Source organism: Bactrocera tryoni, unplaced genomic scaffold (assembly GCF_016617805.1).
Source record: "Bactrocera tryoni isolate S06 unplaced genomic scaffold, CSIRO_BtryS06_freeze2 scaffold_7, whole genome shotgun sequence".
Lineage (NCBI taxonomy): Eukaryota > Metazoa > Arthropoda > Insecta > Diptera > Tephritidae > Bactrocera > Bactrocera tryoni.
The window spans coordinates 6,450,101-6,473,437 of record NW_024396366.1 but is presented as its reverse complement, the minus strand read 5'-3'; the positions used below and the strand labels follow the sequence as shown (position 1 = coordinate 6,473,437).

The 23,337-nt window shown below is 38.6% G+C and overlaps 1 long non-coding RNA gene and 1 pseudogene across 3 annotated transcripts in view; one reads left to right on the top strand and one right to left on the bottom strand.

Moving 5' to 3' along the window:
• LOC120781602 overlaps nt 1-23,337 on the top strand; it is a 91,202-nt gene that overhangs the window by 50,658 nt on the left and 17,207 nt on the right. For all 3 annotated transcript variants that reach the window (XR_005706104.1, XR_005706102.1, XR_005706105.1), the window contains 2 exons: nt 19,630-21,045; nt 21,110-21,319. This is a non-coding gene — a long non-coding RNA (uncharacterized LOC120781602). The remainder of the gene's footprint in view (nt 1-19,629; nt 21,046-21,109; nt 21,320-23,337) is intronic.
• On the bottom strand, nt 4,353-4,555 carry LOC120781911 (annotated as a pseudogene).

The window sequence follows — 23,337 nt, the reverse complement described above, 5'->3', positions numbered from 1 at the left end:
GTTGTCGCTTTTTCCTTCTCATACAAATATCAGAAATTGTTCAATTTATGATTTTTAGCCTTTGCCATCGTCGCGAAAAGACGCTTGTTGGCATATTTTCCCCATATTGGCGCCGCATACATTAGCACCGATTGACTCACTTTAGCCAAGAGTGCTCGCTTGCCCTGGCTTGGTCCTCCAATATTAGCCATCATCCTGGATAGGGCCACCGTTATTCGCGTCGCTTTTGCACATGACTTTTCAATGTGCGTGTAATAATTAAGCCGCGTGTCTATTTCAACGCCTAGGTATTTTAACGACTGCTGAGTCGTTATGCTATGGCCATCAATATTGAAAGTAGCATTTTCTAATTTTTTTCTGCTGGTAATTAGCACTGCTTCCGTTTTTTGGGCTGCTAATTGAAGCTTTTTTGCCGTGAGCCAGCTCTTTATTCTTGAAGCGGTGTCTTCACATAAACTTTCTACTTGACTGATTTCTTTTCCTACCACCGTTACCGCAATATCATCGGCGTACCCGATGATTTGGACCCCTCTTTCTAATGGTAGTCGAAGTACTCCGTCATACAACACGTTCCACAGCAGTGGACCTAGCACTGAGCCTTGTGGTACCCCTCCCGTCACCCTGTACTGCTTTGGTCCCTCATCGGTATCATAGAGTAGCAGCCTATTCGACAGGTATTTGGAGATAATTCTCAACAGATACTTCGGTGTTCTTTTGTCTTCCAGAGCGCTCATTATGTATGGCCAATACGCAGAATTGAACGCATTTTTAACGTCAAACGTTACGACTGCACAGTATTCTTTCGTACCATACATCCACCTCGTTCCTTCGATAGCCTTGCTTGCCACATTTGTCACTTTTGTGATCGCATCGATAGTTGACTTGTGCTTACGAAAACCAAATTGGTTTTCGGCGAGTCCTGGATATTCTTGCTCCAGATGCTTCTCCAGACGTACGCATATTATTCTCTCCAAAATTTTTCCAAGCGTGTCTAGCATGCAGAGTGGGCGGTACGAACTTGGTTCTCCAGCCGGTTTGTTTGGTTTCTGCAAAAGTACTAAGCGCTGTTTCTTCCAAATTTTTGGAAAGACACCTTCTTGCAAACAGCGGGTAAAGAGCTGTGAAAAGGGAACCGCTTTGTGTGCTATGGCCGTTTTAAGGGCCTTGTTGGGGATTCCATCTAGACCCGGTGTTTTGGTATTTCCAAACCTTTTGGCTGCTTCAATCACTTCATCGTCGGTGACCGATGGTGCATCTATTACCGTAGATATATTTGCTAATACAGGCCCTTCGTTACTCTGCGTAGGGAAAAGCGTTTCCACGATGTTTTTCAATAGGGTGGGACAGGTTGGTGTTCTCCCTTTGTTTCCTTTGAGTTTTGACATCACTATTTTGTACGCATCGCCCCATGGATTCTCATCGGCATTTTCGCAGAGCTCTTTGAAACAGGAGAGTTTGCTTCTTTTGATTGCTTTCTTGAGCTCACGGCGTTTCCTCTTAAAACTTTCGCGCAGGTTTTCGTATTCTGGCCCACTTCGTCTCCTCTGGCAAGTACGCCTTGCTTTGTTGCAATCAGTTCTCAGGCTGTCGATTGCACTATTCCACCAGTATGCAGGCTGTCTGTAAGCGTTAGCGCCTTGTTTTTTCCTGCACATTGCAGCGTCACATGCTTTGCTGACATGCCTCACCAATATCTCCGCCTGTCGTTCTGTATCTTCTACATTTGCGATGTTGTCATCTAGCATAAGCCGAAAGAGATTTTCGTCGAACGTTTCTGCTTTCCATCCTTTTGTCTGTACCATCTTTGCGTGCGTGTATATTCCACTCCTGGATTTTCCAATCTCCATTATGATAGCTAGGTGGTCACTATGTGTATAGAGGTCCGACACTTCCCAGCATGTTGATCGTACCAACGGGCTACTAACAAACGTGATGTCAATCACGGATCCACGGCCATTTTTTTCGAAAGTGTTCCTATTTCCAGTATTTAATAGCACCACTTCGAGTGATGAGAATGCCTTGAGAAGAGCGTCTCCTCGTTTGTTCGTACTGACACTTCCCCAGTCCACAGCCCATGCGTTAAAATCACCTGCTACCACGTTATTCGTAGTTGTTAGGATTTCCTGTACCAGATCATCCAAAATCCTCTCAAACGCGCCTTGCGGGACACTCGGTGGTATATAGCAGCTATAAAAGTTGATTCCACAGATCCTGGCTCGTGTGAAGTAGGGCTTTCCTAGTAGTGGCTTTTCCTGGAAAGCTTTACCTCCACATGCCCATATGGCAGCTTTGCGGGTGGTGTCTGAAGCCCATGTGGCGCTGTCTATGTTTTTGTACTGTTCGCACAGTATTGCCACGTCCACCTTCTCCTCAAAGACGGTTTGCTTAAGCAAATCTTGCGCCGCTTCACAATGATTCAGGTTTAGCTGGATAACTTTCATTTGTTGAATTTTTTATATGCTTCCTGATATAGAGGGCATCTTTTACTACCTATTTGGTGGTTTGAGTTTTCCCTTCCCTTGCTCTTGCAAGCACCACAAGAGGGAGCCTTGTCGCACGTCTGTGCGAAGTGCCCTTTTTCGCCACATCTTAGACAGCACTTGCTCCTGTCGTCCGAATTTTTACATGCTGCTGCCAGATGCCCATATTCCAAGCACCTGAAACACCTTTTTAAATTGGGTTTCTCTCTTAACCTGCAGACTACCCAGCCTATCCTAATTTTTTCGCTCATCTAGCAGAATCCTTGCTTCCAGCGTAGGGAGGCTTACTACCGCTACCTGTGTACCCGCATATGCCGCCCTGAGGGTTTTTATCGCACTCACATCAAAGTTATTTAGTTTTTTCACCTGCTTCCGTATAGCTTCCGAAATGTCCTCCTTGGTTGTGATTTCGTCCAGGTCCCGAATCTCTATTATGACTTCGTGGGTAAGCGCTTTGATTTGTGCCTGGTCTCCCAGCAGTTTGCTTATTTCGCCCCTTAGTTCGCCATATTTATGTACATGTGTAGTCATATTTGTAAGTTGGTTGGTATACATTATTTGTTCGGCAATGTCGTACACACATGCATGTACATACATATAGAGCAGTGGGCGCACACTTTTTACTGATATATGATATTACGATTTGAATTTGAATTGTACTTACATACATACATACCTATGTGCATATGTAATTATGAGCTGATATGTAGATGCGTATGAAAATTAAATGACATATTATTGTAATATGTATGTATATCAAGTTTTTATGATATTATGATAGTGTATGTATACGTACATATGTATATTATATTTACAAACATATTCATATACATATGAAATTATAATATATTCTCAAACATAAGAAATATTTTAATAAATAACTCTTAATTGCACATTAACTACAAATATTGTTTTGAAAATAGCATAATTTAATTAGAAAAATATAAATTATGCATATATTCATAGAAATACGCAAAATGATAATCACATCAATTAACATGGTGGCATGTGAGCATATAAAAATATAAGCAAAAAGCCAACATACGTCTGTAATAGCAATGCATGTTTCTGAGCATAATTTTCATTGAATGCTCTGCTCTGTTCATGCGCCACTGTTAAAATTTCTCCTTCTTAGCCTGCTGTGGTGAAATGTACTCATCGCATATTGTTAGCTTTTGACAGTTTACACGCCTGTCCGTTGTTGGACCTTCTCTATAAATATACATACATACGTTCTCTGCCACATATAGTATAACCGCGCACCAGAAGAAATAATATCAAATAATGCAAAACATGTGACTTTTAGGAAATAAAAAAATTAATACTCATAATAGAATTTTTATTGTAAAAAAAAGGTGCGTGGAGTCCCTACGCGCGGATGAAGTTATACTTCTTAGTGATATTCCAAGAAATGCATATCATTTTGTATGAAAGAAAACTAGAAAACTTAAATTCACTTTTTTTAAAATAATTTATTATCTCCCCGAGCCTGCCTTTGCCAACAAGTCGTCTTTGCGCGACGATGGCAAAAGCTAAAAGTCACAACTTTCTGGTGCTTCTCGCAAAAATCTGCGTCGGTATGTATTCACGAGCATACGTATACTTACATACATAAGTATTTACGCATGTTTGTAGGCGAAGCTGCTACAGCGGCAAAGGGTGACAATCGGCGGCCATTACTTTACTTATGCCATAGAAATTCTATTGCTACGAATATGGAAATGACAACGAAATAATCCAAATATGCATATTTCTAAAGGTCATTAATTTCTTTGAAAAAAATGAAAGGAATGAATGATGAGAAGTATAGTCTTAACTTTTCAACGGCCAACGCAGAGCATTTCAACCAAAAGGAATTTATTCATTAAAATCACCACTCAGAAGTCGTTTTATCCGTTGTAAGCGAACGATTTTCGAAGAAACATCATTTCTAATATGCCACAAGACAAAATTAGAAATGAACTTCTTAAACCTCACGCTGTCAGATAAAACGATATATCTCGTCATCGCGGGTCGATTTCCAAAAAATGTAAATGAAGACTAACTACAGAAATAATCCTGTAAAGTATAGCCCTAATTTTTCAAGGGCCAACGCAGGGTATTTTAACAAAAGAGCACATAAAATAGTTGAGAATTCGCAAAAATGAAAGACAAAGGAAAGAAAAAGCAGTATAACTTCAATAATGAACAAGCATACAAACATACATATGCGCAGCAGCAGCAAGGAAAGAGGGAACAATCGGCGATCCATTGTATATTTCTTTCATGCATAACCAAACCATAATTAGGACAACGCAATACAAGTGTCAATGGTGGTCTTGGTGGTAAGCGCTTGAAAAGTTACGACGAGCACGTAGGTACGTAGGTTCGAATCCCAACAGAATTGATTTTTTAATTGATTAAGTCACCAACCAAAAATTGAAAAATTGTTCTACAAAAACAACAACAGCATAAGCATGGCAACATTGTGTTGTTGGTAGAAAAGCCGTGCTGTGCCGAAAGAAACGAACAAGCGATCGCCGATTGTCACCGCTTCGCTTGCTGCTCGAACATCTTCGCAGACAAGGTTGCCTAGATTCATATTGAGCAAGGTTGCGCAACCTTGAGCAAGGTTGCGTATATTGATATTGAGCTAGGTTGCGCAACCTGAATCTATCGCAACCTTTTCCGAACTCGTAAAAGAAGTATGTATAACTTCAAAAAAATTTCAGATCCTACTTTTCAAAACGCCTCCGTAAAGCAACTGCAATAGAAAACTCCTTTTTTTTTTAAACTTTGGCTGTCACGTCGATGTGAGCTTTTCAAAAATTGTCACCGAATCTATTGGCGGAGAATACGATTTAAGTAATATTCGTTTATATTTCACAATATTGGTAAATCTTATGAAAGAATAAATAGCTTATTTCAATATAAAATAAGAATTCGTAAAAATGTAAAATACACAAAAAATATTCTACCTATCTAATATTTTAACCCTTCTACCTGAAGAAATGGAAAATGAGACAACCCACCTACCTAGTTTACCTACTTTCCGTGTCGACCACTTGAATTATAAGTGCTAGCCAAGAACAATAGCAATGGATTAAACCAAGTCTGTACCGTTACTTTTCTGTCAATGAAAGGTTACGAGTAGGTATTAAATGCTGCCTAATTATCGATTTACTTAAACAATTTCACATGTCATAGTTCATATTTTAACAAATTTGGGGTTTATCACATCACACTAAAAAATTAAAAATAAATATTGTTTAAAAAAACTAAAAAACACGCTTTTAAAGCATATCAAACTAAAAAGTGAAAAATAATCCTTTGTATAAACTAACAATAATAATGAAGGAAAAATTCCTGCATTATTGTGAGAAAAGCGTGGGATGCATTGTGAACTACATATTTTTGGAACGAAGTTCCTTACGTCAGGCTTGGAGAAGATAGGGATTTTGCTGCGGGACCTAACTGAAAAAAAGTGATAGTAAAACCGTAAGAAATAACCCGTAAGAAAAAGACTGTAATATCGCTAGTTATAGCCTACCTTTAAGTTTTGCAAAATAATTAGGCATGAAAATCTGTAACATTATTGTGTATGCAAATTAGTTTTGGCAGAGAACGTATATTTATAGAGAAGGTCCAACAACGGACAAGCGTGTGAACTGTCAAAAGCTAACAAAATGCGATGAGTGCATTTCACCACAGCTAGCTAAGAAGGAGAAATCTTAACAGTGGCGCGTGAACAGAGCTGAGCATTTAATGAAAATTATGCTCAGAATCATGCATTGCTATTACAGACGTATGTTGGCCTTTTGCTTATATTTTTATATGCTCACATGCCATCATGTTAATTGATGTGATTATCATTTTGCGTATTTCTATGAATATATGCATAATTTATATCATTCTAACTAAATTATGCTATTTTCAAAACAATGTTTGTAGTTAATGTGAAATTAAGAGTTATTTGATTATATGAGATACTATCATAATATCATAAAAACTTAATATACATATTACAATAATATGTCATTTAATTTTAATGTATGCACATATGTATGTAAGTATAATTCAAATTCAAATCGTAATATCATTTATCAGTAAAAAGTGTGCGCGCACTGCTCTATATGTATGTACATGCATGTGTGTACGACATTGCCGAACAAATAATGTATACCAACCACAATACAAATATGAGTACACATGTAAATATGTGCGCATGGCATTCCCACACAAATAATGCATACACAACATACACACTTATTTTTTTTTTTTTTTTTTTTTTTTTTATAGTAGGAGGAAGCATCGAAAGCCGGAGTGCAGGACTTTAATCCGCTAAACCTAACCTGCTCCCACCTTATGTCTCTCCCACGGGACAACTGGACAAAGTATTACTTCTCCTCTATTGCACGGACTGACTGACGCCTAATCTGTTCTAAATGTCTCAATTTTGTCATAATTAGATTTGCCGCTCCGCTAACAGCTTTCCACTTTACAGAGGACTCGCACATAAGTGCAGTCAAATTTTCCACCGAGAAACTACCCCCCAGGGTGGTTTTCAACTTTTCCCTTATACTTGAAAACCGAGGGCAATAAAAGAACACGTGTTCAGAGTCTTCTATACACTCTGTACACGTCGGACAGTATGGACTAACGTCATGACGATATTTGAATAGGTAGCTTCTGAAGCAACCATGCCCACTGAGTATTTGGGTAAGGTGGTAGTCAAGGTCCCCATATTGTCTACCTATCCACGAATGTATGTCGAGATCAGTCGGTAGGTCCAACGTCCTTTGCATGAAGTTTGCCACCGCTGCTGCCACATTTCAATGCTTTTAATTTTCTCACCTCTTTTTGCTGTGGTAGACATCTCCGACAAGTTATATACATATTCGCGCGAATTCGTCTCCCTGGATGTCAATCGGTGCCATACTGGCTAGTACCTCAGCAGCGTCATTTGAAATGGTTCGGAAAGCACTTATCACGCGTATTGCTGAAAGTCTATGCACTGTGTTAATCGGTCTAGCATATGATTTTATTTCTAGCGCCTGTATCCATATTGGAGCCGCATACAGGATAACTGAACATATTACCTTAGCTATTAAACATCGTCGGCTGGAACGCACACAGCCTTTATTTGCCATCATTCTAGATAACGCATTATTTATTTTATTTGCTTTACGTGTCGCATTTACCAAGTGTTCCTTGAACTTGAGTCGCGAGTCCACTATTACCCCAAGGTACTTCAACTGCGGCTGTGAAGTAAACTCACATTCTCCTATGGTGAGCGATATTTTCTCCTCAATTTTCCTGGAGCTTATGAGCAGGACTTCTGTTTTCTGCTCAGCAAGCTCTAGACTCATGGTAGCGAACCATCTGCGCAAACCATTTATGCTGTCGTTGCATTTGATCCGAAGGTCATCCAGATGTTTAGCTACAGCTACCACTATGAGGTCATCCGCATATGCGATTGTTTTCACATTTTGTGTTTGCGGTATTCTTAGCACTCCGTCGTACATCAGGTTCCATAGCAGCGGGCCTAAAACCGAGCCTTGCGGAACTCCACTGGAGATAGTGTAGCTCTGAGTGCCTTCGTCCGTCTCGAATAGCAATCTCCTATTTTGAAAGTAACTCATTATAATATTTATTAGATAATGAGGAGCGTGTATGTCGTGTAGAGCTTTTATTATATTTGCCCATTTTGCGGAGTTGAACGCGTTCTTTACATCCAGGGTTATTAGCGCGCAGTATTTTTTTGTACCACCTTTCCATCTTTTTCCACTTATTGCACATTTCGCAGTGTCGACTACTTCTCTTAGTGCGTCGACAGTGGACCTCTTTCTAATAAAGCCGTATTGTCTCTCTGATAATCCGCCGGCTTTTTGGATTGCTATCTCCAAGCGGTTTCTTACAATGCTTTCGTACACTTTCCCAATAGTGTCGAGCATGCAAAGAGGTCGATAAGATGAAGGTTCTTCTGGTGGCTTTTTCGGCTTTGGCAGTAGAACCAGACGTTGTATCTTCCACGGGTCGGGGAATACCTCTTCTAATATACACGCATTGTACATGTTAACAAATAAACCGGGCCTTAGAGTTATGGCTTCTTTAAGGGCTCTATTTGGTATAACATCTATTCCAGGCGCTTTGGAGTTTTTGATTTTTTTCACAATAGCCAATAGTTCGTCTTCTGTGACTAATAGAGGTGGCTCCGTAGCTTCGTTTCGTCTAATAAAGGAAATGGCAGCATGTGTCGGGAATAACGTTTCGACAACATTTTTCATAAATAATGCGTTCTTGGGCTGCTGCGACTTAGTTTTAAACTTCGACATACAAATTTTGTATGCCGTTCCCCAGGGGTCTATGTTGGCTTCTTCGCAGAGCTTTTCGAAACAGGATCTCTTACTACGGATAATGGCTGACTTCAGGAGCTTTTTTTGGCATTTAAATGCTTCTCTAAGGCTGATTTCATTATCACTTCCCTGATTACGCTGTAGGCGGCGTCTAGCTGAATGACAGAGCTTCCGCAGCTTGGCAATTTCGTCGTTCCACCAGTATACCGGCTTTCGATTGTTATAGTATCTCGTCCTGCGCATAGTTGCATCGCAAGCTGCAACTAGTTCCTTCCGCACAGCGGATACTAATTGGGTTGCGTTTTCGCCTGATGCATTTGCCGTACTCCAGACACTCTCAAAAACGTCAGTATCAAATTCATTTTGCCGCCAACTTCGTTCTCGGGAGGTATTTCTCGGACAGTGTTCCGTTTCTTGGGAGAACGAGACCTCAGCAATTATAGCCATATGGTCACTATTTGTGTACATATCTGACACCTTCCACAGTATGCCTGCTAAGCGAGTCGTTAACAAACATTAAATCTATTATTGAACCTTTATTTCCCTTTTGAAAGGTATTTTGTGTGCCACTGTTTAGAATCGTAAGGTTTGTTTGACTCAAAAATTCTAGAATGAGGCGACCACGTGTTAAAATCTCCCGCTATAATTATTGGCGATTTGCTTCTGATTTCTAGGGATAGCTCCAGGAGAAAGTCTTCAAATTCGCTAATTGTTGCACTAGGACGAGCATAACAGCTTACAAAAAATATTCCTTGTATATTCGCCCATGTAAAGCCGTTATGGGTTTCGTTGGAACGTGATGTGAAGGCTTGACCTTTGCAGGCCCATATTGCCGCCTTGCCACTTATATCTTTATTCCAAGTGCTTTCCGAACGTTGAGAATATTGTTCGCTTAATAGAGCGACATCTATGTTTTCTTCTAGCACTGTCTGTTTCAGAAGGTCTTGTGCTGCAGCGCAATGGTTGAGATTTAGTTGCAATATTTTCATTATTTCGTTGTCTTCAACATATCTGCGTATTTAGGACAGACCGTATTTAAAACGGAGTGCTCCCCTTTACAGAGCATACAACTTGGGGAATTTGTACATGACTTTACTACGTGACCTGGGGTTCCGCAACGTGTACAAAGGGAAGACCTATCAATGGGGCTGCAACATTTGTGTGCTATATGTCCAAGTTGGAAACACCTAAAACAACGAGTAATAGGTGAAAATTCCCGGAGGCGACAGATAGACCACCCGATCTTAACTTTACCACACTTGAGTAAAGTTTTGGCATCCTCAGCTCGTAGGCATATAAGGGCTATTTGAGTGCCACTTCGAGTTTTCCGCAGATTTTTTATATTTTGCTTCCCCAGGTTTTGGATCACACACTCCTTTTGTAATGCCTCACAGATTTCTTCAGGGGTGGTTATCTCGTCCAAGTCTTTGCATACAATGGTAATATTATGGGATTTGGACTGTATTACGGCCATCTCACCAATAACTCCCTCTAGGGCGCTTTCGAACGTGTCGGCTCTCTTTTCTGCTTGATTTTTTAATTCAATCAGTAGGTCTCCTTTGAGGGTTTTTCTAATGTACCTCACATTTGAACCCAGTTCTTCAAGGCCTTTGTCACATTTTTTATTTTCTTCAGGATATCGGCATACGACGCCCTCTCCTTTTTTGTTAAGATAATAGCGTCTGGTTTCGATCTGATTCTCTTCTCGATCGGTTTCTTCTTTCTGACAACGTCTATCCATTTCTCGCCTGCGGGTCTTGTCTCTCAAACCGTCTTTGCGCATTAGTTTAGTGACCTCACTATATGTCGCTTGCACTTTGTGGCTCATGTTTTTGGGCTTCTTCGTTGGTGGCAAATATCCCAATATCTCGCGTGGTCTCTTCGGTTGCATTTTTTTCACTTTGAATAGGGGATACCTGCGACGCTTTCCCCACCATGACTCTTTTTCGACGGATTCTCCTGCTTTTCATACAAGCTTGTGATGCAGCTTACTAGATCACGCATTGCTTCGTTTATATGTCTCTGTCCGGACATCATGCTTTCGAGCTCTCTAATTTTTATACCCAATTTGCAGAAAATATTGGGATTTTCACTATTCTGAAGCTGCTCAGATTTATCGCCTTTGTCTGTTTGGTCGGCATTTTCACATCTTTTTGCTGATCCAGCAGCGGCGGATTCTTCAAGTTTGCCTTTTGGAGGCGTTCTCAAAATTTTCGAGTTCCTCCGAAAAGGATTCTCTGGTGTACATCCCAAACTATTCTCAGAGGCCATAACTCTGCCAGAAAATAGTTGGGAACACCTGTCAGTGGGTACGTTCAGTCCTTTGCCTTAACAAACCTTACTTGTATTTTGTGGGCTGGCAATGCCGTAACCCAAAACAAAATGAATAAGGAGAAGAAGGAGAAACGAAACAAAAACAAAAAACAGCTGGTTGACCAAGTCAAAACGGCAAAAAATAATTGAGTGCACGTTTTGATTCGCTGTTACGTGGGGAAATTCCTATTTAATTTATATTTAAATTTGCCAAAAAGGGGCAGGTAAGTGCCAAATAAATATATTCTAATGAACCAATTTATTGTACTTATCTAATTTTGTGATTAGCATCCAGTCAAATAAAAGTTCCAGTCTCCCGGTAAGTCTTAGACAGAAACAAGTTTTCTATCGCTTTAAAACACCACAAAATTTTTGCAAATATCCTAGATCACTAAAAAACTATCTACTTTCACTGATATCCTACGTATATATCATAACATACACACTTATATAAACGTTCAGATGTACTTATGTCACCCGCAAAAACTACGAATATTGTTCTACAAAAACAACAATGCTTTCAAATAGCATCAGCAGCGTCACAATTCAATATGGCAGCCAAGTCGATGCCCAAATTTGTAGAAAAACACACACCAACAATATTTTCATTCATGAACGCAAGCGCACTTTCAACAGGCAAACTTGCTTCATTCATAAAAACAAATACCATTACATCTCCCCGAGCATGCCTTTGCCAACAAGCGTCTTTTCGCGACGATGGCAAAAGCGACAACCCCGCAAATATAAATATTAAAATATATTAGAATAAAATTGACAACATAGTTTATTTGTCGATTCTCAAGTCAAGAAATGTGTCAAAGAAAATATTCAATATTCCTCTGATTTGTGTGTACAGTGGATCCCGGTTAAGTAGTACTCCGCTTAAATGAAAATCATCCCTCTTAACTGCCTATATCTTGCAGCATCTCACTGTATGTTTTTTAACATACATACATCGAAATTATTGTTTTAAGTACCACTCGCTTATATGCCATATTATATTTTTATTTTTAACAAACCACAAAAATCTGTATCTTTGATTGTGGCACATAACTGGGATTGACTGTATTTGTCAAGGAATGTAAAAAATATTGTTACGCGGCTTGCAAAAATCTGCGTCGATATGTATGCAAGCTCATACAGAAACATACATACATATTTACGCTGGTTTGTTGGAGAAGCTGTGACAGCGGCAAGGGAAGCAGTGGCAATTGGCGATCGTTCGCTTGTGTTTTCGGCACAGCTCGGATTTTCTACCAACAACACAATGTTGTGACGCGTCAGTCTTTGGGCACATTGAAGTGCTGAACACAATGAGCGCGACCGACTGCAAGCGACATCTGTCAAATATTAAAATACACACGTTCTTATGGATACAGTTATGTAGTTGTGCAGCTGCATCAATAACTGTGTCTATAAGAACGTGTGTATTTTAATATTTCACAGATGTCGTTTGCAGTCTGTCGCGCTCATTATGTGCAGCACATCAGTCACATTGACTCTTTGACAAGAAAGCAAAAAATATGAGCTTCGTCATTAGTTGTCCGCGTCAACGGAAATTTCGCATGAAGCATTGAATGTACATATTTACATACAGTTGTTGCATGTAGACAAATTTACGAACATTATGCGTATGGTTCTTATATTTGTTTACATACACATATAATTATATATGGGCAAATGTGCGACCGCTTGGTCTTTTAACATGATATCGAAAAGTCTATTGACCAAAGCAAATAATTATTTAAGTATATAAATATACATATGAATGTCTTACCAAACCTATATAAAATGCATAATTGGGTAGTAATACAAATCTTATTCAATTATATATTTGCAAAGATTTTATGGAATTCATCATAAAATAGCTCAAATATATACATATGTACATACTTATGTATGTGCTTTCATGACAAATATATGTATGTATGTATAAATTATATGCAGCATCGTTTGCGCATAGTAAATATGCGAATCTGTAAGCGTACATTCCTTAACATTGGAATTATTATTTTTCTCATTTAACACTGAAAATGCTCAATTCTACTATTTTCGTGTCCCCTGATGTTAAGTGGTGAAACACGCTAATAATTTTCTGTGGTGAAACATGCTCATCCAAAACAGTAATATCCCAAAATTGAAATATCCCTAAATTTTCGTCATCGTGAACCTTCTCTATAAATATACGTTCTCTGCCCCTTCACATTTCTTCACCATTGAAAAAGTTTACATTGCGCTTTTGTGAATAAGCTTTAGAGCTTTGAATGTGTCATTGTGTTGCCATATTCTTTCAATTCCTTTTCCTTAAAAAATTAGGTGCGACAGTCGTATACACCAGCGAGTAGTGCATAATACCTTTCTCTTTCTCCCTCTTTCTTTCGTTCTTTCATTCCTTCTCTCTCTATTTCTATGTAATTTTATGGTGTCAAACAAAAATTAAGAGACACATTTTTTGTTATTTTAGCTATAATTTGAATTATTTTTTATTTTACGTAATTCATTATTTCTTAAAATCCTAAATTTTCTTAAAACTTATCTGTACCTAAATAAAAACTAATCAGCAAAATTTGAGAGAAATATCAAGAAAATCTACATAAAATTATTTTTTTTTGCAAATTGTATCGATTCTACATTAGCCGAAGGAACTTCGTTCCTAGCTGGTGTCCCATGACACCACATTTCTTTTTTTCATATATCAAGCATTCCACGCTAACCGTGCGATTCTGTATTGAGATACAGTCTCAAGTCTCTAAATTTGAGATTAGAGTTAGAGACAATTTTTGAGACTTGAGACAATTTTGCTATTCTGTAAGTGACAGTCACAAAATCTATTACATTTCATTATTCAGAGATGCTGTTACACTTGAATAAAAATAAATATGTCGATAACAAATAAATTGTAAATTTTCTATAACACAGTCAATAAACATTATTATCAATAAAAATAAAAATATATGTTGACTTTGTTTCATAATATTTACGAAATTTCTGTAAAATTTATATATTTTTAACCTTTTCATGTTTGAGTTGCTTACAAAATCCTAAAAAAGCGACAATCGATTAATATCTATGAAGATCTTTATTCAGTATATTCAAATGGCAGACCAGAGTTATTTTTAGTTTTGTGACCAGCTAACTATCAGGTCTCAAATTTGAGGCAATATTTTGAGACTAACGCTAGAGACTGTTTAGTGGATAGTCACACATTGAGACTTTACCTCAAAATGTCTCAAATAGAGACTGGTTACGGATTCCCGCTATAATACCATGTTCAGATCGAAAATTTGAAGGATTAGATTACATTTAAGCATTTCATAACCCAACAGTGTTCGTACTGCCGTTGAAAAGATTAAAAACAGCTATTTTTGCTATTCAAGAATTTACATCGCTCAATGTTTATCAAAAGAAAACATTGTCATATAGTATTTTGTTATGAAAGCCGTCTTCTTTCAAATATTTTCCATATATGGAAATAATGGACGAGTTATGATTTATTTGGGAAGCCCATTTTCAGGTGAATTCACATTCATTGCGTTTAATTCATATGTTTCTTCACATTTTTTTCTCTTTGTAATGTCTAAATTAGCTGTGATGATGTAATAGATTTCCAATGCTGACAAGTAGATGATGCTAAATTAGAGTCGCACAGAGGGTTTTTGCGTAGATTAGATTCAAATCACCTCGGACACCTCATTTTTGAATGACGAAATCTGGTTAAATTTATAAAATTAGTGGGATAAACTACTCAACAGCCGAAATATTGTGATTAAGTGTCGGTCTGAACATGGTGTTAGAGAGCATATTATAGATTTAAAGTTCATTAAACATATTTAATAGTAATAATAATAATAGTAATACTATTTTTACTTTTTACTTAAATAACAAAAATTCAGAAAATAAGAACATTCCATATTAAAGGTCCGTTTCCAGTTTTCAAGTAATTGCTCAAGAAAAAAAATACATTATTTCTTCAAGTAATTTTGACAGCTGGTTATGCATTGTGAATGATCGACATTAGAAGAACAAGAGAGAATAAACAAAGAAAATAAACTTTGTGCGTAATATGCATGTATATACTTGTATGTGTGTAGTAATATAAATGTTTTCCTTGCGATTTAAGGAATGTTGTTGATGATTGTTAAGTTTTATACAACATTTCAAAATAAACTATACTTCATAATAATGATTTTAACAAATTTAGGATGAATTTAACGATTACTTTGAATTTTCTTCAAGAAACAATTGTTGATTTCATGTTTCTTCGCAAAACCAGGTTTGCCATATTCGCATTTTTTGAAAAAATGTATTAAAATTAGTACTAGATTTCTTTAGAGCTGCATACTAGCACAAGAAAATTTATCGCAGGAAATTTTCTTGACCATTTCTTAAGCGTTTTTTTATATGAAGTTTTTACATTTCTTGAGAGCTGAATACTAAGCTTAAAAGTATAATTCCTGCATTGAATGGAATAAAGAATAGGGGGTGTAAATGGGGTTCGGTAGTTGCATTGAGTGTCCGGCCACAGTTGAGCTACCATACTCAATCTCTACTCTTGCGTCATACACCCTGCGCAATGTTAACGAAATGTAATTCCAATGAAAGAAAACCGAAAGTCTCTGGTAATTATTTCCCCAAACGTTGACAACTACTGCGAAATCACAAAGGAACACAATTTACGGATTTGCATCTGGAATGTTCGTACCCTCTATAGGTAAAGTACCGCTATCCAGCTGGTGAATGTCCTCGAAATATATGTATAATGCCCACATCATCGCTATTCAGGAAATTCGATGGATGGGACATGGCTGCACGAAATATGACATCTACTATAGCTGTAATGAGACGATACACAAATTTGATGTAGGATTTATGGTGCACACGCTTCTCAGACATTCATTGTTTAAACATTTAAATACTATCCTTTCAGTTACAAGAAAAAAAGTCCATTACTCACAAAGAAAAAAGTTATTACAGTTTCTTTTTGTAGCATTATACATTTAATAAATTTCGCAGTTATCAGATTCATATTTAGAATCACTTGCTAAAATTACGTTTCATTTATTTGTATTACAAAAAATTTTAATTTCTTTTCTTTTATTTTATGTTTTCGAATTAATTTCCGAAAGACGAATTTTAACATATTTTTTTAATTTGCATTTATTTCATGCGACAATTAGGGTGCTTAAAATTTTTTAAAGATGATGTTTATAAAATTTACTAAGCTTTTTTTGTTTGACTAATATTTGGTTTTTCCCTACACCTTTTAGTTAGCAGCAACAGTAGTGATATTTTGTTTTCATTGAGCCGTTTTCACAGCGATTAGTTAACGAATGGTTGAAGATAACTAATTGGTTTTCATTCCAAAGTTTGTAAAATTGTCACCATTAGTTAACTCATCTCCCGGGCATTGGTTGACGATTGGTTAAGAAACAGCTGTTCGAATGTCAAACTATTTATTTTTATTAAAAGAAAAATAAAATAAATCTAAAAAGCAATTTGGTGGGAAGTAGTGATCACAACAATGGAGTTCAGTGACAGTGACGACGATTACGAAGAGCTGCTAAAAGTGGTAATTTTCCGTCGGAAAAAAGAAATCCGGGAGCGATTTAACTTCTTTCAACTTTATGATGAAAAGGACTTTAGAGAGAGTTTCCGCCTATGCAAAGATAAGTATTGCAGCTCATACGTCCAAATATACAGTATGCTACCACATGGTATAGCTTTTTTAACGATTTGCCTGCCGATTTACATACATTTTTTCCTAGGAATAATGCGTTGTCGCCGGATCATGTGTTGGCCATTACATTGAGGTTTTATGTCACTGGCAGTATTCAGCAATTGATTGGAGACGTGTCAGGAGTGTCTACTACCACAGTATCAAGAGTTGTTACTCTTGTTTCAGATAAAATAGCAAGGTTGCGAGAACGTTTCATATGATTTCCTACTACAACGGAAGATATACATCAAAAACAGAAAGAGTTTTTTCGAATTGCTAAATTTCCCGGAGTTATTGGTGCCTTAGATTGCATGAACGTAAAAATTCAGTCACCTGGTGAGCTGAAACACCTCAAAACCGTAATGAATACCTATTTTTACATGTTTCCTTCCTTTTCAGGCGGAGACCATGCGGAACTATTTCGTAATAGAGAAAGCATATTTTCTTTTAATGTACAAACGATTTGCGATGCTCGTTTGATGATTTTAGACATAGTTTCTAGGTGGCCAGCAGCAACACACGATGCTACCATATTACGAAACTCTCGTATTTTTGCTCGTCTTGAGAACGCAGAGTTCGGAGATGGACTTGTGATTGCTGATAAAGGGTATGAAAATAATACACGGACACCCCTACATTCCGTTAACAGTGCAGCTGAAAGACTATATAACGAATCACATATTCGGTCAAGAAATCCAATTGAACGCTCTTATGGTGTTTGGAAGCGAAGGTTTCCAGTATTGTCTTTGGGTATACGAATGAATTGCACCAAAGTCCAATCAATAATTGTCGCCACAGCAGTGTTGCAAAATATATGCTGCTTACATCGCGATACTGAAGCTCGGCCAGCTTCGACCATGATGTATTTTTCTCTTTGCTTTGCGATTCGTCGATTATAAGTTTTTTACATTTAGGAGCTTTTAAATCTGCAGGCGTGTATGTACTCCAATTTTTCGAAGTAGTAGCTGTGTTGGATGTGTTCTTGATGTCTTCAAATTCCTCGCTCCCATCCTGAGATTGCTTAGCACTGATGTTATTTGCTGCCTTATCTGCAAAACCATTAATACATTTAAATGATGGTATTTGAGTAACAGCATGAATATAGACAATGAAACCTCCCAATTCAAGAGCAGAATAATTAAGTAATTTCTTACCAATGCTAACGATAACATCCTCCGTTTTGTTTCGCTCAAAAGGATTATCGGAATCGTATACAGATTCCATTCCTTCTAACTGCACCGAGCCTATTATTGATGTTAACATTACATCAATATCATTGGTGCTAATTTTCAATGGCGGCCCTCCTCCTGTCGCGATGCAACTTCTTTTTTCGGCTGCTACCTTTTCCTTTAATTCATTTTTCATGTTGTAATATTTGGTACGCAGCATTTTTTCATCGCGAAATGAAGACGAGGTTCTGCTGTTATATTCCTCCTGAATTTTTAACCAAGCTTTATTTTTCACATCTACCGTAACAGTATCGCTTTTTTGCACTCTATCACATTTTTATGTTGTTTTATTATAGCAAGTAATAAATTTACGTCGTTTTCACTGAAATTAATCTTTTTCGTCGCCATTTGAATTGCAATTTTTACCAATTGTGAAATGAAATAAAAACATAAATTGTAAAACTGTAATGTCAAGATCATATGTTTTCTATGGTGCTACCAGACTTTTAGCCAGAAAATTTATTTTTATAACTAAGCACTGTGAAAAACATTGCTTTAGTTAACAAACAGCTGTTGGCTACATTGACTAATAGTCAACCAATCGTTAACTAATCACTGCGAAAACGGCTCATTGTTAAGGTTGGTACGCAGCTCTCAAGTAATTGCTCAAGAAAAAAAATACATTATTTCTCAAGTAATTTTGACAGCTGGTTACGCATTGTGAATGATCTGCATTAGAAGAGCAAGAGAGAATAAACAAAGAAAACAAACTTTGTGCGTAATATGTATGTGTATGGTAACATAAATATTTTTATTGAGATTTAAGAAATGTTGTTGATGATTGGTAGGTTTTATGCAACATTTCAAAATGGAATATAGTTCATAATAATGATTTCAACTAATTTAGGACGAATTTGACGATTACTTCGAATTTCCTTCAAGAAACAATTGTTGATTTGATGTTTCTTCGCAAAACAAGGTTTGCCATATTCACATTTTACTAAAAAAAAGTATCAAAAATTAGTACTAGATTTCTTGAGAGCTGCGTACTAGCACAAGTAAGTTTGTCGCAGGAAAGTATCTTGACCGTTTCTTAAGCGTTTTTTTATATGAAGTTTTTACGTTTCTTGAGAGCTGCGTACTAAGCTTTAAATATAATTATTTGGATCAGTACATGGTTACTAAGTAATTTTAGAAGTGTCAGAATTTTTAATATTTTGTCGGATAAGATTACACTCCTCTTTAAGATTGTATCCTCACGACATTCCTGTACCGTATGTTGAACGAATTTCTTTAAATATTTCTCGAGTCTGCAAGTCTTTTTCATTTATTAGAAGGATATATATTACACATTATATGCTTTGTATTGGTTAAACGTACATTCGTACGGAATTTGATACGTTAGTGTTTTTCTCAATAGCTGCTGTACTGGTCAGCACAGTCCTTTACTATTTTTGTAGCTTCAGTTTTCATGTTTCCATTATTTCTTTTATGTTACGATTTGCGTTTTTATGAGCTTTTTTTTTCTTTTCTTTTTCGCTATCTACATTATTTGTATTTCTGTATGGAATGCTGCGATAATTTTGGATTTAAATACTGCTTTGTTGTTTGGTAAGGTTGAGTCGCTGTCCGTGAAGGATATAACAAATGTATAGTTATTGTATCTTGTATAGTTACTAGCGTAAGTTATTAGATCGAATCCTACATTAAAGTTTGGATGGTGTAATTCGACTTGTTCATTTAGGCTTTATTTTAATATTTTTATTGCTTTGATAGCTTCATAATCTCATTTTATTTTAGATTTTATTTTTTGATAAGTGTCCTTTGTGTCTTGTTAAGTAACTTTTTAGCGGTTTGCACATATGAGCATTTTCTTTTACAAATTTACTGTAATACGACGGGGCTGCTGCTCCAGTTGGTGTCTCTTCAGGTAGCAGAATGGGGGAAACAGGCGCAAACCCTCCGGCAAGAGAAGTAGCGAAGGGTGAATCTTTCATACGCGGCGGAATCGCCAGCATTAGCAGAGGAACCTCTGCTAGAGTTATGAAAGGGCCCACGGGGGTAGAAGCAAAGCAGCTTTAGCGAGAAAGCTAAAGTCAGACTTGGCGATTGGCGGCCAAGATCGTGGAACGCTACGGTGACAAGCATGTTGGTCAGGTATCTCGTCGGTCTTCCTGTGGGTGGTCAAGGCAAATCCTGGGGCACCCCCAAAATGTGTGAGTGCCGGTTGGCACCAGGGGCTGCATTAGCTCACAAGTTGTGCTGAAGAGAGATCGGCCGTCTTATATAAGTAGGCAGTATCTCCGGTGGGGGAGGTTTGGAAGGGAGCCAGACTGGAGGCCGTGGCCAAAGCGGATCTTCCTCTTCGTCCTAGAGCTCGCGTTTGGCTGTCGGCCTAACCTTCCCTTGCGAATGAGATTGAGGAAATCCTCAGACATTGAGGAAATCCTCAGATATTGTAATCCCTCAGTTCCAACGCAAGACTGGAGAGTGTTAAGGCTAGAGAGAACCGATGAACCATATCGGCAAGCGCTGATAATGCTAAACGCGGAATCCATCGGTCGTCTCAGCAAAACAAAGGGAGCCATAAGCTATGGTTTTGAAATGGTGGTGCTGAAAGTACTTCCATCAGACGCCAGAGATGTTGGCACCCAAGCTGCGGCTGCGGTGGATGTGACAAACGGCGCTGACGCTCAAACGACCTTGGAAATCGACCCGAATCTCTCGGACGTGGCGAGTACTGGGGGCGGTTCGTCGATCGGCGACTCCGTATTCAGCCTCGAACAACTGTTTGAGGTGGTGCGGGTCGATCACGACTTGGGCGCTGAACTAGCGCTCCTGGAGGAAAGTCTGAAGAATGAAATTCCTCGAGATTAACCTCCAGAATGCGAAGGCGGCCTCCGCCAATCTTTTGCTCCGTCTGGAACAAGACGGAGCTGATGTCGTCCTGATCCAGGAACCGTGGCTGACTGGCAACGGGATATGTGGATTGAGGACAAAGAGCCATAGGCTCCTGACGGCCAAGGATGCAGGTAGGAACAGAGCCTTTATGTTGGTAAGGAATGAATTAACAGTATTTATTTTACCTAATTTCAGCAACGCTGACGTAGTGACAGCGAAACGAGTGTGACACCGGAGATTTCTTACTTATCTCCGCGTACATGCCTCACGATGTGGTGGAGCCACCTCCCATACCGCTGAGGAGGACTTTAGCCGAAGCGTCTAAGACTGGCACCGGCTTCATCATCGGTTCCGGCGCTAACCCGCGACACCACATCTGGGGTAGCTCGGATACCAATAATAGAGGTGAGTCGCTTTTTGATTTTATTGTTAGCGAAAATCTTCGCATCTGTAACAGAGGAAACTCTCCTACTTTTGTGACGGCAGGCAGGGAGGAGGTTCTCGACTTGACCCTAACCTCACTATGGATTGCCCCGCTGATCTCGAACTGGAGGGTCCTCGACGATCACTCCTTTTCAGATCACAGGTACATCGGGTTTAGTTTAAGCGGAGAAGGAAATCTTTCAGAAACCCTAGGAACACGGATTGGAAAGGTTACCGCAGGAGGCTTCGGCAAACTCTCCCACGCGCACCGGGGGTGGACTAGTTGGCCACTACCGATACGGTGGAGGAGTAGGTTGAAGTCTTCAGCTCGGCGTGCAATGCTGCGCTGGAGAGGTCCTGTCCACTGAAAACACTGAAGGGCAAAGGGAAACCTCTATGGTGGACTACGGAGCTCTCAGATATCAGGGCGTCATGTAAACATTTATTCAACAGGTCCGCAGAAGTGGGTTATCTGATGACTGGGCTTTGTATAAAACAGTACTTTCAATATACAAGTCCGAGTTAAGAAAGGCTAAGAGGATCTCGTGGAAGAGCTTCTGTGAAAAAGTGAAAGGCTGTCCCGAGTCCTCTAGATTCAGGCGTATTCTCGCAAAAAATCCAGTGTCCCTGGGGTATCTCAAAGACGCAAATGGGAAGTGGGCTCTCAGCAGTGAAGAAACACTTCAGATGCTTCTTGACGCTCACTTTCCGAGCAACACGTCCTCTGTGAGGGGATCTCTCGTTCGTTACGTTCATCCCGAAGGCTAGCAGAGGCTCCCATGTCACGGCCAAGGATTTCAGGACAATCGAACCTCAAACACCTCATTCTCAATCTTCTGTGCGGCAGAGTGATCGAAACAAAATGGGGCAGCGTTAGTAGGCGAACATCACAAGGTGGGGTTCTCTCTCCTATTTTATGGATCCTAGTCGTTAACGAATTGATCAAAACACTAGAGGATCGCGGCTGTCTGGTGGTTGCCTATGCAGACGATGTAGCACTTATGGTCAAAGGAAAGTTCCTTAGCAGCGTGCACGATTTGACGCAGGGATATCTCAGGTTGTAACAAAATGGACGATCGGAAGTGGACTCGCTATTAACCCAAACAAAATGGAAATGGTCTTATTCAGCAGAAAATATAAGATCCCTTTGGCACCGTTGCCGCAAATTGGAGGTATTCGCCTGCAACTGGCGGACACAGTGAAATATTTAGGGCTCATCCTGGATAAGAAACTTTCATGGAAGCCGAATATCGAGGAGAGAGCAAAAAAGGCATATATTGCCTTATACTGCTGTAGAGGAGCTATTGGCAAAAGATGGGGCCTCTCACCGAAAGTGGACTTCTGGCTCTATGACACCATAGTCAAGCACATCTTGTTCTATGGTGTCTTTATGTGGCGGAGGGCTTTAGGGAAGACCACACTTGCCAAGAAACTCGAAACCGTACAACGGGCTGCGCTAATTAGCATATGCGGTGCATTAACCCTCATCGAGACCTTCGGGTCTGGCCAGGCATATTTTGTTTTTAAATGTTATTTAAATATATTTAGAGTGTAGCAAACGACTTGCGCTTCCAGGTATCTTACTAGAATTTTATTGTCTATAGAATTCAGACAAAAAATTCAAGGATATCGTATCGAAAAGGACGAAAAAAGGATATTATAATATTACACCTTAGTGCACCAATGGTGCTTGGCTAGAGCCCATATATTTTGTATGAAAATATATCAACTTTAGTATGTTTCTATCACTTCGCACGGTTGATTTATCTGCTTCCATGTTCGTTACATGTCCAAATGTTTGTATATTTATCTAGGTCAAATACTTTAGCTGCTAGAGCGTTTTAAAAGTTAAGAAAAATGTTATTTTTCTGAAAATGTTTCATTTTTTGTGAACACTATTGCCACGCCAAGCGTGAACAAGGCAGTCAATTTGATTTCAACCTAATCGAGAGGTAAGAAATTTCAAAAATGTATCTATATTGTACATATATGAGCGTAAA